Source organism: Ixodes scapularis, unplaced genomic scaffold (assembly GCF_016920785.2).
Source record: "Ixodes scapularis isolate PalLabHiFi unplaced genomic scaffold, ASM1692078v2 PGA_scaffold1__304_contigs__length_218370807, whole genome shotgun sequence".
NCBI classification, from domain to species: domain Eukaryota; kingdom Metazoa; phylum Arthropoda; class Arachnida; order Ixodida; family Ixodidae; genus Ixodes; species Ixodes scapularis.
In genome coordinates this window covers 100,015,782-100,028,174 of record NW_024609846.1, presented here as the reverse complement: position 1 = coordinate 100,028,174, position 12,393 = coordinate 100,015,782, and the positions used below count along the sequence as shown (strand labels likewise).

General features: G+C 49.8%; 1 pseudogene; it reads left to right on the top strand.

Annotated features, from left to right (window-relative positions):
* Positions 1-9,566: 9,566 nt before the first annotated feature.
* Positions 9,567-11,822, top strand: LOC120839230 (annotated as a pseudogene).
* The last annotated feature ends 571 nt before the right edge of the window (positions 11,823-12,393 follow it).

Sequence of the window (12,393 nt, the reverse complement as noted above, 5' to 3'; positions counted from 1 at the left end):
AAACCGGTACAATCTTGTTATTAATCGAGACGATGCACGATTGTACGAAGGCATCATTCGTTTTTTATAAGGAGAGCACTAAGTGACAGGTCGTCCCTTAGTCGAATTTCTCAATTCTCATATTTATTCTCAGCATGATGCGGTTCTCATGAAGGCCATAGTTTATTCTCGTAGTGAGAAACCGGTACAGAAAATCAGATCAAGTGCAACTGGTGGAAAAACGGTAGGCAGCAGTTTATTACTGAGTACTGCTGACCGCTACCGATACCAGATGATCCTGCACATGCGGCGACTCGATCAAAGGCGCGCGGTTCTTGGCAAAAATTTCGATCAAATTCGATTACTGAGTTATTGTTGTGAGTTGAGCTGGCTAATATATGTCCGCAAAGATGTGAAAACATCTAAAAAAACACTTAAAGGACATACACTTTGCTGACTAGCAACCATTCTTTACTACCTTCATATTGTTCAACCATCAGTTTAGTCTTCATCTTCGGGGTCGAGAGGCTGATGAGGCTGGGCTCTGGCTCTGCCACCACCGCTCCCTCCTCTTACCAGCGGCCGCGCCGTTGCGTGCGGTGCGCCGCCATAAAAAAAAAAAATTGCTTTTTAATTTTTTTTTTTTTTTTTTTACAGCGGAGGTGTTAAGGACGGGTTTTCCCGGTATCGTGTCCATCTGCAAAGAAATGTCGACACAACACTCTGGTTGCCGCCGCCGCTCATAGATGGCGGTAGCTGTCCAGAGTGCTGTGTTTGCCGGTTGTCTGATTGCGCCGTCGCTCATAGATGGCGGCAACCTTTCCAGCCTTTCCACTCTGGCTTGCCGACTTGCGGCCGGCCGTTACTTTATTCTCACCATAGTACAGCTTCGCTGGTCTTCCTTCTTTACAAGAGTGGAAAGGCTGAAAGAATATTGTGAATTACGCCGCACGAGAGCCAATGGGAGCCTTATTCCTTGACGACGCGCGCCAGCCAATGGGAGCATAATTCGTCGGAAATCGGCTTCGCTTAAGAAAGGGAATAGAAGATGTCATTTGGCCAACGTTTGCGTGGTTTCAAATCTGATGACGACGGTTCGCTCCATGGGACAGTTAATGCTTTCGGATTAATTGTGAATAATGGTTGATAGTCAGCTATGTGCATGTCCTGTCTCTGTGTAAGTGTCTTTTTTTCCCTTCAAGCTGTTTTCCCCACCTTCCATTACTGCGCCATCTACTTACGTCCTGGATCAGTGGATTGAATCGATGCAGGCAATGAGCACACCCCTCCACCCTACTACAGTGAACTAGAGGAAAAAGCGGCGGCCTCCGCATAAGACCCATCGTGTTGAGCATACCAGGTGGCCCTAGCGCTTTTTTCCCGAGCACTGCATAGCCTTGCTCACATAGACAAATAGATATAAACATTTATTGAAAGAGGAGAGGTTAGCCCAAGTTTGTCTCGGACTGGCTACTCCATAGGGAAGGGTACAGGAGAGTACAGAAGTTTAGAGTAAGAAGAAATCACGCACACACATCACACACATACACACGCACACAGTCAAAGTTGATTTAGAGGTCCAGTATCTTGGAGATATTTTTGTAGTGTTCGCAGAAGGAGACGTTGTTGGTGCCAATTGTTACACGGGCCCAGGAGTTTTGTCAGAGTGAAAGGTCTTGGTTCCACTTGTTGAAGCTTTTTTTTTTTCATTTCTTCTCTTTCGGTGTGATGGGGCACATGGCATACGCACAAAATATGCTCAATGCTTCCTTTGCAGTTGCATGAGCTACAGTTTGGATTGTCGGACCGTCCAAGAAGAAAATTGTAGCTATTTGTATAGCCCACTCCGAGCCTTAGTCTACGGTACAAGGTCGCTAGCTTTCTGGGGAGATTATCTGGAAGTATAATTTCTTGTACAGAGTCAACTCGAATACTACAACCACGAGCCGCGAACCTCTGCTAAATAAAGGTGCTAACTGTTTTTTTTTTTGTTAAATCTAGCGTGTACAGCAGAGCAGCAGGGCGCACAAGCAGTAGGAGCTCATCGGGATTTCGACACCAGCGCCAGGCGCGGCTTTCAACACTCTTGGCTTCACACGGCTAGCATGGCCGATGGGGCACCGCCGCTGCTTTTTCCACTACATCAGTCCTAGTTCACTGTAACCCCGCTACAGTTATTGAGGTTAATACCAGTGTAATTAAACTTGGGGTATGTGTATGTTTATACAGCCTAGCTAGAACTTAGACTGCCTCAACGGGTGACTTGTCTTCCAGCTGTAGGCAGACATTTAGCCAGCGCGCTACAACCGCTAGCCTGGGGTCTTCAACGTGCATCACGCAGTACTGACACACGACCACACGCCGGTACAATGCTCGTCCAGATCGAAACGGGCAGGGGTGGTAATTGGACCCAGCATCCCTCGGTTCTGCCAATCTAGCTTTCGCGCCACGTGTTCACACGGAAGATCGGAAGTTTCAAGGACCCCGCTAACCGCACTTCGTCGAGAAACATGTCTGCATGCGTCAAGTCTTCCCCTTTACGCTTTTTTTGCTACTGAAGATTCGCGTAATCTTCCGGCTTCACAGTCGCTGGTTAGGCTCAGCGGTGTTATGGCGTCTGTCTCCATGTTCGAGGTACTCGCTTGGTTGACCGATGAACCGCATTTGACTGCAGTTGCGATTGTTCCATCGCCTCGGTGCAAAATCACGTTGTCGCCGGGATTCGGCTGCGTGAATAGTGTTTCACATTCGGCTGTTGGGCCCAGTTCCGGTGGCCGCAGGAGCGGTCTTCCGTCATCGCTGGAAGCCGTAGTTGCCGAAGGTCGCTTACCCGGTTTTCGGCAAAGTGCGGTTAGCGGGGTCCTTGAAACTTCCGATCTTCCGTGTGAACACGTGGCGCGAAAGCTCGCGCGGCAGAACCGAGGGATGCTGGGTCCAATTCCCACCCCTGCACGTTTCGATCTGGACGAGCATTGTACCGGCGTGTGGTCGTGTGTCAGTACTGCGTGATGCACGTTGAAGACCCCAGGCTAGCGGTTGTAGCGCGCTGGCTAAATGTCTGCCTACAGCTGGAAGACAAGTCACCCGTTGAGGCAGTCTAAGTTCTAGCTAGGCTGTATAAACATACACATACCCCAAGTTTAATTACACTGGTATTAACCTCAATAATAAAGCGGGGTTACAGTGAACTAGGACTGATGTAGTGGAAAAAGCAGCGGCGGTGCCCTATCGGCCATGCTAGCCGTGTGAAGCCAAGAGTGTTGAAAGCCGCGCCTGGCGCTGGTGTCGAAATCCCGATGAGCTTCTACTGCTCGTGCGCCCTGCTGCTCTGCTGTAGACGCTAAATTGAACAAAAAGATCTGGTCGTCGCATTCGCTCTCCCCCAGAACGGCCTCCACTTCTTGTGAGTCGGTACACCACTCTCCTGTGTCCACTTGCTGTTGGGGCAAGAGGTCCTTTCGAACCAAGATTGCGGATTGCGGTTGCACTTTCGTTTTGCCTTTAACGGTCAGTGTGATGCTCGGTTTGTCGTACTTGACATACCCGGTCAGCTTTATCTCTGCCTTGTGCGTTTCCTGTAGCAGGATGACATCCACGGGCGTCTTCCGCTCATTGAGTCGTAATTTAAGTTCAGACTTCTTGGCACGCAGTCCCCGGCAGTTCCACTGGAGAGCTGTAAAGGTCTTCCCGTTTTTTATTTCGTCTATGGTGTTTGTCCATGTCTGGGTTACTGGGCCGGTGTTGCCGGCCCTTGCCCAGGCTGGGTGAACATCAGCTGCAGTTGTTGCTGGATCTGCTGCATCATGACTTGTTGCTGTTGCTGTAGCTGTTGCTGGAGCTGTTGTTGCCATTCTTAAAGTCTACTCTCCACGAGTTGTAAAAGATGTTCGCCGCTGAGGGGCGTGCCTGGAAGGCATCCCGATACCGGTGTGCTGTCCTGTGATAGAGGTGCATTCGGCGGGAAGGGCTGTTTTCGATCTTCTTGTGTTGGGGCACTTGCGCGCGCGCCGTGTGCTGATGTGGCCTTAGCGGTTGCTGCTTCGGCTTCCTTCCTTTTCCGTTCAATGACTTGTTCGTAGGTGACGGCGCAGCGCTGGACACGTCGAAGTGCTTCATCAGCTTTCTGCTGTTCTACTTGAATTTTGTGTTCCGCTTCTTGCCTACGTTTCCGGTCGGATTCGGCCTTCGCCTTGGCTTGGGCTTTGCGGGTCTCTTGTTCTTGTCGGAGCTGTTTCTCGTACTTTACTTCTAGTTGTTGAATTTTCTCCAGTATTTTGCGGCTACTTTCCTTAAGTTGAGCAAGTTCCACGGCCATTCTGCTGCTAATGTCGGTGGGCGGCCCGATATGGGACACGTCCGTGTTCATAGCTTTCGGAGCTAGGACTTGCCTGTGCGACGTTTCTGTATCGCGCCTAAAGGAGAGCGAATGCGACGACCCGATCCTGGTAGTGTCAGTGTACTACCGACCTAGGACATCAACGGCAAGGAAAAAGAGATCAGAAATCGACCATGGCTGGATAGAGAAGCTAGTACGAGATTACGGCAAGAAAAGGGAGCACACGATCCTGATCGGAGGGGACTTTAATGTCGAACATGAGGAATGGGTCTACGCCATATTATCGATCAGGGGTACTGAGCTGCTCCGCAGAGCCACCGGAAACGGTGGCTCTGCGGAGCCACCGTTTCTGAACAGGGTGCTAAGACGCGGACCACGCCCAATATCAAACAGCAAGACACAACGCCCGACCTGACTTGGACCAACTCGCGTACTGCGAGAAAGACCGAATGGAAAGTTTTCGAAGACACGTGGGGCAGCGACCACCACCCCATAGAGACGTCGATTCTTGGCAAAACAAAGCGACGCAAGAAAAAGAGAACGGTGAAGACCACAGTATGGGAGGATTTCCGTGCCGCTCTAGAAGAGTCTACGGGTACAACCCTTGACGACCTGACAAAACTAATGAGGGAAGCGGCCAAGACTGCCACGGTCGAGACCCTAGTCGAAATAGGAGCGCCAATCCCGGACACCAGACTACTGTCCCTCTGGCGCAAAAGAACAAACTACTTGCGACGCTACCGTCGCACCCGAAAAAAACGGGACATCCGCAAAGCAAACAGGTACGCAAAGGAGGCGCAACGGCACGCCAACAACCTGTGTAGGGACGACTGGACCAGGTTGTGCGAAGGATTCAACGAACGAACTCCACTGAGACGCATGTGGGCTGTATGCAATACGATGCTGGGCAAGAGCAAGGGGGGAAACACGGCACCGAACTTGGCTTAAGCGGAAAATAAGGAAGTCAAGCAAATATTAGATGAGATCGGGGACGTCTTTTTCCCACAGCCTGCTACCAACCAAACCCGGTAATCTACAACCATGAAGAATCGAAAAACGAGGAGTATGAAGCGGATTTTACACTGCGGGAAATGAAGGCAGCGATCAAAAAGGGCAACGAGCGAAGCGCGACGGGGCCAGACGGGATCCCTCATTCCATGCTCAAGAACCTCCCGGAGGCGATCAGGAGAGATCTGGTGAAATTAATTAATGACCACTGGCGCGAGGGCACCATCCCAGATAGCTGGAAACTGCCCTGGGTGTGCCCCATCCCGAAACCAGGGAAGACGCCCTACTGCGCGAGCAACATGCGCCCCATTTCGCTCACTTCTGTCCTGTGCAAACTGATGGAACGCATGGTGCTTGCACGGATCGACTGGATAATCGAGCAGAAGAGGGAGCTGTTACACCCTGCTCAGACAGGATTCCGCAAAAATCTAGGCACACAGGACAGTCTAGTACTGATTCAAGAGTACTTACGGCCGACTCAATGCCACCGCCAGCTCCCGGTGGCAGTGGACATCAAGAAAGCCTTCGACAACCTGCCTCACACCACAGTCATCGACACGACTCGCAAGCTAGGGGTGCGGGGCAGGCCACTTAACTTTATCAAGACTTTTCTAAGCGGACGCAAATACCTGGTGAAAACTGGCAGGCACCGGGGTAGTACAGTACAGACAGCTGTCTTTGAGCTTACTCCTGCAAAACGTCATACCGAAAAGAAAACAATTCGCCTGTACGATAAAGGAGATTATGAAACTATAAATAACGAGTTGAACACCTTTTTTTTTAGTTTTTGAAGCAACATTTCACAACTAGTCAATTCATGAAAATTGGTTGATATTTAAAAATAAGTTAAACGAACTAGCAAATAATTTCATCCCCTTGTTCAGTTTCCACGCAGATCAACATAAACCGTGGTTCAGTAAAAGCCCCGAAAAATTAAAAAAGAGAAAAAAACGTCTTTTCCGCTCAGTCAAGCTTTCGGGTGGCCCTAGTGCATGGGAAAAATACTACGCGGCTGGGGATGCATATATAACCGCAGTCCGAAACGCCAAGTAGTCTTTTATTCCACCTGGACCTACCAAATATGTTGATTAAAAACGCCCGAAAATTCTGGCAAGTGATAAACCCTCAGCAAGAGCACACTGTTGCCATTATCAATGAATTGGGCGAACCTGTGAATGATGCTGAATGTGCGAACGTTTTCAGCACCGCGTTTTCATCGGTTTTCACTGCAGAATCTGACGTGTCATTTACAATGCTCCCTGCAAACACCGAGTATCCAATGACTCCCGTCACTTTTTTTGCTGATGGTATTGCGTCAGTAATCGATAACATTAAACTGCCATCATCAGCCGGCGCAGACGAAATTAATTCCAAGTGTCTAAAAAAATACTAAACACATCTCTGCAGCATATTTGTCCTTATTCTCTCAGTCACTTTCTACAGGTAACATTTCGGAAGACTGGAAGGCGGGAAAGGTCGTTCCCGTCTACAAATCAGGTAATAAAGGATCCCCATTGAACTACCGCCCTATCTCTCTAACGAGCGTGCCTTGTAAAATCATGGAACACGTCATTTTTCTCGTCATGCATTTTCTAGACTCGATCGACTTCTTCCATTCTTCGCAGCATGGCTTTCGTAAAGGATTCTCCTGCGAAACTCAGTTAGCCCTCTTTCTTCATGATCTGCACATTAACATCGACTCTAACATACAAACAGACGCCATATTTTTAGATTTTTCAAAAGCATTTGACAAAGTACCTCATCAGTGCTTGCTACTAAAACTTGCTCAGTTGAACTTAGACCATAATATCTTCCGATGGATCAAAGAATTTCTTAACAACCGCTCCCAATCTGTCCTAGTTAACAACCAGTCTTCTTATCTAATCCCAGTTACATCGGGCGTGCCCCAAGGGTCTGTTCTTGGTCCGCTTTTATTTTTAATTTATATATTATTGATTTACCGCAACATTTATCCTGTAATATCTACATGTTCGCAGATGACTGTGTAATCTACCATTCCATCACTAACGTATCGGACCAATCTGCCCTCCAAAACGACCTTAACCACGTGCTGCAATGGTGCGACCGTTGGTTATTGTCACTTAACTCTACTAAATGTAAAGTTATGTCCTTTCACTGCCGCCGCAATCCCCTTTTCTTTCCCTATACCATCACTACCACCCCCGTTGAATTAACCGAATCATATAAATACCTTGGTGTCACCCTTTGCAGCGATTTATCTTGGCGTACGCATATTACTAACATTACCTCATCTGCTAAAAAAAAAACCTGGGATTCCTTAAACGTCAACTACGCCACGCCCCTCAGGAAGTAAGACTACTCGCCTACAAATCACTAATAAGGTCAAAGCTTGAATATGCACCCGCCGTCTGGGACCCTCACCAAGTATACCTCATCAACGCACTCGAAGCAGTCCAAAATCGCGCAACTAGATTCATTCATTTTTCATACTCGTACCATACCAGCGTCTCACCCCTGAAAGCTGTATCAGGTTTACTTAGTCTTGCTTGTCGTCGCCGCATCGCCACCCTCTGTTTGTTTCACAAGTTATTTAATTCCCCCCTCTGTATCTCACCTTACATCGTACCTCCCACACGCATATCTCACCGCGCCAGTCATCCTCTCCAGGTTGCTCGCCCACGCACTCGCACTGTCACTTTTTCCGCGTCATTCTTCCCCCGAGCAGCTCCAGACTGGAACGGCCTTAACGCACCACAATGCTGCCATCACCTGCCCATCAATCTTTTTCGAAAATGTTAACAATCAACAAGGTGGAAAGTTGGGCGAGTTGGTTGATGGTCATATTGAATGGGTTAAAACAGCGCATAAAGACGAAGGACCAGTAAAAGAAAACACACAGACACAGCGCTGACTTACAACTGAAATATTTACTGCTGCACCATTCAGCAAGTAAACTTGAAGGAAGACAAACATAAAAGCAATCGCCCCGCAAACACGCCATCCTCCACTCAAGCCGACACGTGGCTACACGTATTTCCCCGCCCTTCTGATAAAATTCATTTCATCACTAACTAGAGCAATTTTTAGATATCAATCTTCGATGTGAGCCCTCGCATTTGTGTTGGGCCTATGAGCCTAGGTCTAAAAAGGGGCTTTTAGTTTATGAATCCGCGCACTCTAAGACAGTGAAGAGAGCCATTGCACTGTCCAGTCTCCGTACCTCCTTGTTTAAGTCATGCCACCATAGGTGTGGTGACAGTTTTTTGTTGCAAGTCACGAGGTTGTCAAATGCCGGGTTCCCTTTGGGAGTTGTCATGGGCGTCGTGGAATCCTTGGTTAAGGTGTTTAGAGGCCCTGCTAGTACTGAGGCAAGACAAAAACCAACGGTAAGACCTGTGGTCTTGCCGTATATGCACAAGGTGTCCCATGGTGTCAAGAAGGTTGCCAGTAGGTACAACGTGCCAGTTGTGTTTTCGGCTCCAGCTAAGTTGGGGCGGCTGTGTGCAGCCGTGAATCGAGGTGGCCGCGTGGGTACACAATGTCAAGTAAAGCACCGCAACCCATTTGTCGCCTGCGCGTGTGGGGTGGTGTACCTTATTCCATTGTCCTGTGGAAAAGTGTACATTGGGCAGACGGGGAGATGTGTTAACGACCGGGCGAGAGAACATTCTCTGTCCTTACGCTCCTCCCCGTCTGGCAACCTAGCGGTCCACTGTGACAGATGTGCGTGCTCTCCAGTGTTTAATGAAATTAAGATTTTAGCCCGACATAAAAATAAGTATGCTCGGGAGATTGACGAAGCTTTTTTTATTGCCAACCATGACGCAGGCAAGTTTATTAGTGTTCCATCACTTGCTCTAGTTAGTGATGAAATGAATTTTATCAGAAGGGCGGGGAAATACGTGTAGCCACGTGTCGGCTTGAGTGGAGGATGGCGTGTTTTCGGGGCGATTGCTTTTATGTTTGTCTTCCTTCAAGTTTACTTGCTGAATGGTGCAGCAGTAAATATTTCAGTTGTAAGTCAGCGCTGTGTCTGTGTGTTTTCTTTTACTGGTCCTTCGTCTTTCTGCGCTGTTTTAACCCATTCAATATGTTACCAATCATCTCTCATCCTGAACACAAGCACCTATTTTTGATTATTTTTGTAACCCCACCCCTTATGTAATACTCCCTAAAAGGGGGTCTTTAAGGTAATAAAATGAAATGAAATGAAATGAAATCTAACGAGATCGGCTTGCCGCGAGGATCAGTGTTGTCGCCGATGCTATTCAACCTGGCGATGGCGCCTCTCTTATGGAGACTCGCAGCCGTTCCGGACCTATCATTCACGGTCTACGCGGACGACATTACTGTGTGTACGATGGGAAGTGACAGCGCGCCTCTTTCTGAGACGACGATTTAACGGGCCCTCGACGTGGTGAGCGATTTCTTGACAGAGAGCGGCCTTCGTTCATCGCCCGAGAAGACCAGATATATGGCCTTTGGGAAGGGGTGAAACTAGGTCGACGCTGACCTGCACTTTAACGGGCAGCAGATCGAAAAGGCGACAGATCACTCCATCCTAGGAGTGAACATTCACTCGGGTGGCGACCCAACCATCTGGATTGAGCGAATACGAACTACCTGGAAGAAAGGGCTCTCGATCGTGCGACGACTAGCGACACGAGTCGGGGGTCTCGGAGAAAGTTTAGCGAGGACCGTAGTACAAGCCGCCCTGGTATCCAAGATATCCTACGGCCTTCGTTTCTACAAACTCAACGCCACTCAACGGGCCAAACTGGAAACACTAATGAATGACGCACGACGCTGCATCTCGGGCCTGCCGAAATGTACGCGCCTGGAATTACTACACTAAGCCGTCCCTATGCTCTCCTTGGAAGATATCGAACGGCATCAGGAGTGGATGTATGCTGCCAAACTAACACATACCCGTCAGGGCAGGGCTATAGCAGTACTCATGCCCTTATGGAGCTCTCTGTATGCAACGACAACTCCACCACCGATACCGGATCCCATCCCACCGTGGCAGAAGACAACGGTCACCCCAGCCTGGCCGATCTCGACGAGGATGAACTCGGCGAAAAACACCGGCAGAAGGCGGAAATTCGCTCGACGGCACGAGCAGGAGAACGGAGGTGACGACGAACATTATGCGAACGTTGACGCAGGATTCAAAGACGGAGTGGCGGCGACGGCGACGTGGCGTTATGAGAAGACAACGAAAAGCACGGAGCTGCAGCGATGCGGGTCTGCGCAGGAAGTGAAAGTCAGAGCCGTACTTGAAGCCATGCATCAAAGACGCGGCCGCGACATCGAGCGACAAATTCCACACACTTCGCGTCTTCACGGACTCCCAGGCCACCGTCAGAGCCCTCAGGACGCAAGTGATGGCACACGGAGCAGTCGGAGAAATATTCCGTTTGGCGCAAAACTTGGAACGACGCGACCTAAACCCGCTCACCATCAGGGTGGAGTGGATTCCCGGTCACGCGGGCATCGCCGGCAACGAGAGGGCGCACCGGGCGGCGATCGAAGAGCTTAATCGTATCGACTTTCGACGCCAGGACCCGGGGCCAGCCCCCTCTGTGGAACCGCCACCACCCGCCTTCAACTTGTACGACCCCGAGGGAACCATCCTCAACATCAATTTAGCATACAAGAAAATTGAGCAGATAAAACTCAACGTCAGAGGCGAGCCCCCCGAAGCAAGTATTCCTTCGGGAACCTTCCGACGGCACAAGACAGTCACCCTCTGAAGGCTAACCGCCGAATTCAGAAACCTCACTCAAACTACACTCAAACTGAAGGGCCCCTCCACTTCCTCGAGGAAAGCTCAAGGGCTGGCGCTGGCCAATCGCGACGGCGGATCCGTCCTCGCGATTGGCCAGCGCCGGCCCTCGCGCCTTCGTCGGGGAAGTGGAGGGGCCCTTCAGTTTGAGTGTAGTTTGAGTGAGGCTTCTGAATTCGGCGGTAAGGGCCCAAGCCGGCATCACGCCGGCCCGCACCCAGCGATGAGAGCGAGCGGCCCGTGAGAGGAAGCCGAAACTCGCCAACGCTTCAACGGCAGTAGACCACAATTATAGTCTATTGTCAAAGAAGCAAAGGAAAGGAGAAGAAGCCTGCTCCGAAGGCTGCATTTATTGCAGAAATCGAGACGTCAAGTGCGACGAATCTTATCTGATCTGGCACTGTCCGATTTTTAATGAAGAAAGGACGAAAGCCCTGAACACGCTAGAACAACAACACCGCCCTACGTGCTTCGAAGCCTGGTGTAAACCAGTGGGAGACAAAGGCTGAGTTTACATGGATGTGATCGTAGCGAATCGAATCGAGATTAACCGCCTATGATTGGGTAGACGAGGAAGGGAAAGGAGGATCGCGGGCGCGTGACTGGTCACATCTCGATTCGATGCGCCATGGTCGCATCCATGGAAACGTAGCCATAGACATGCGTGTCGCGGTCCTGTCCGGTCTGCTCGGATTTCGGAGTGAGTCCGGCTTGGACATTCATATCTAGGGGGTCTATACCCTAAGCGGCGGGACCACAGCTATACTTTTACCTGTAAATTGCCAATGTCCCGCCTATCCATCCATTTTGAAACTTGCTCCAACAAATTGACTGGTGAAATCTTCACCTATCAATAAACGTCTTAAACAACAACAACAACGCTAGCCCACTCGGCTAGCGTTGTTGTGGGCTAGGCTAGCGCTAGCCCACAGGCTAGCTGTGCCAGCGTGGGCGTGTCAACGCCAACTTCGTTTGGACAGAGAGCACAGGCCTATGCGACTTAGCTCACTACGATATTTCGCTAATGATACTCGAAGCATATCTCAATGTCAAATCGAACTCACCGCCAAGAGTCCCGCCACCAGTCTGATGTTCTTTTTTGTGGTGAAGACAAAAACGTCCATTTTAGTTTTTGTTGAGCGCTTCTTCTTTCTTACCACAATGGGCCAGCAGCTCTATACTCCGTTTCACCTTATGTTGTACCGCAGCGAAGGCTAGAAGCGCGAGCTCATAGCGTTGGCAGCTGCCCTTGGTGCACGAGAGCTTGTGCGGCCGAGATGTGCCCTAGAGCAAGGAGCTC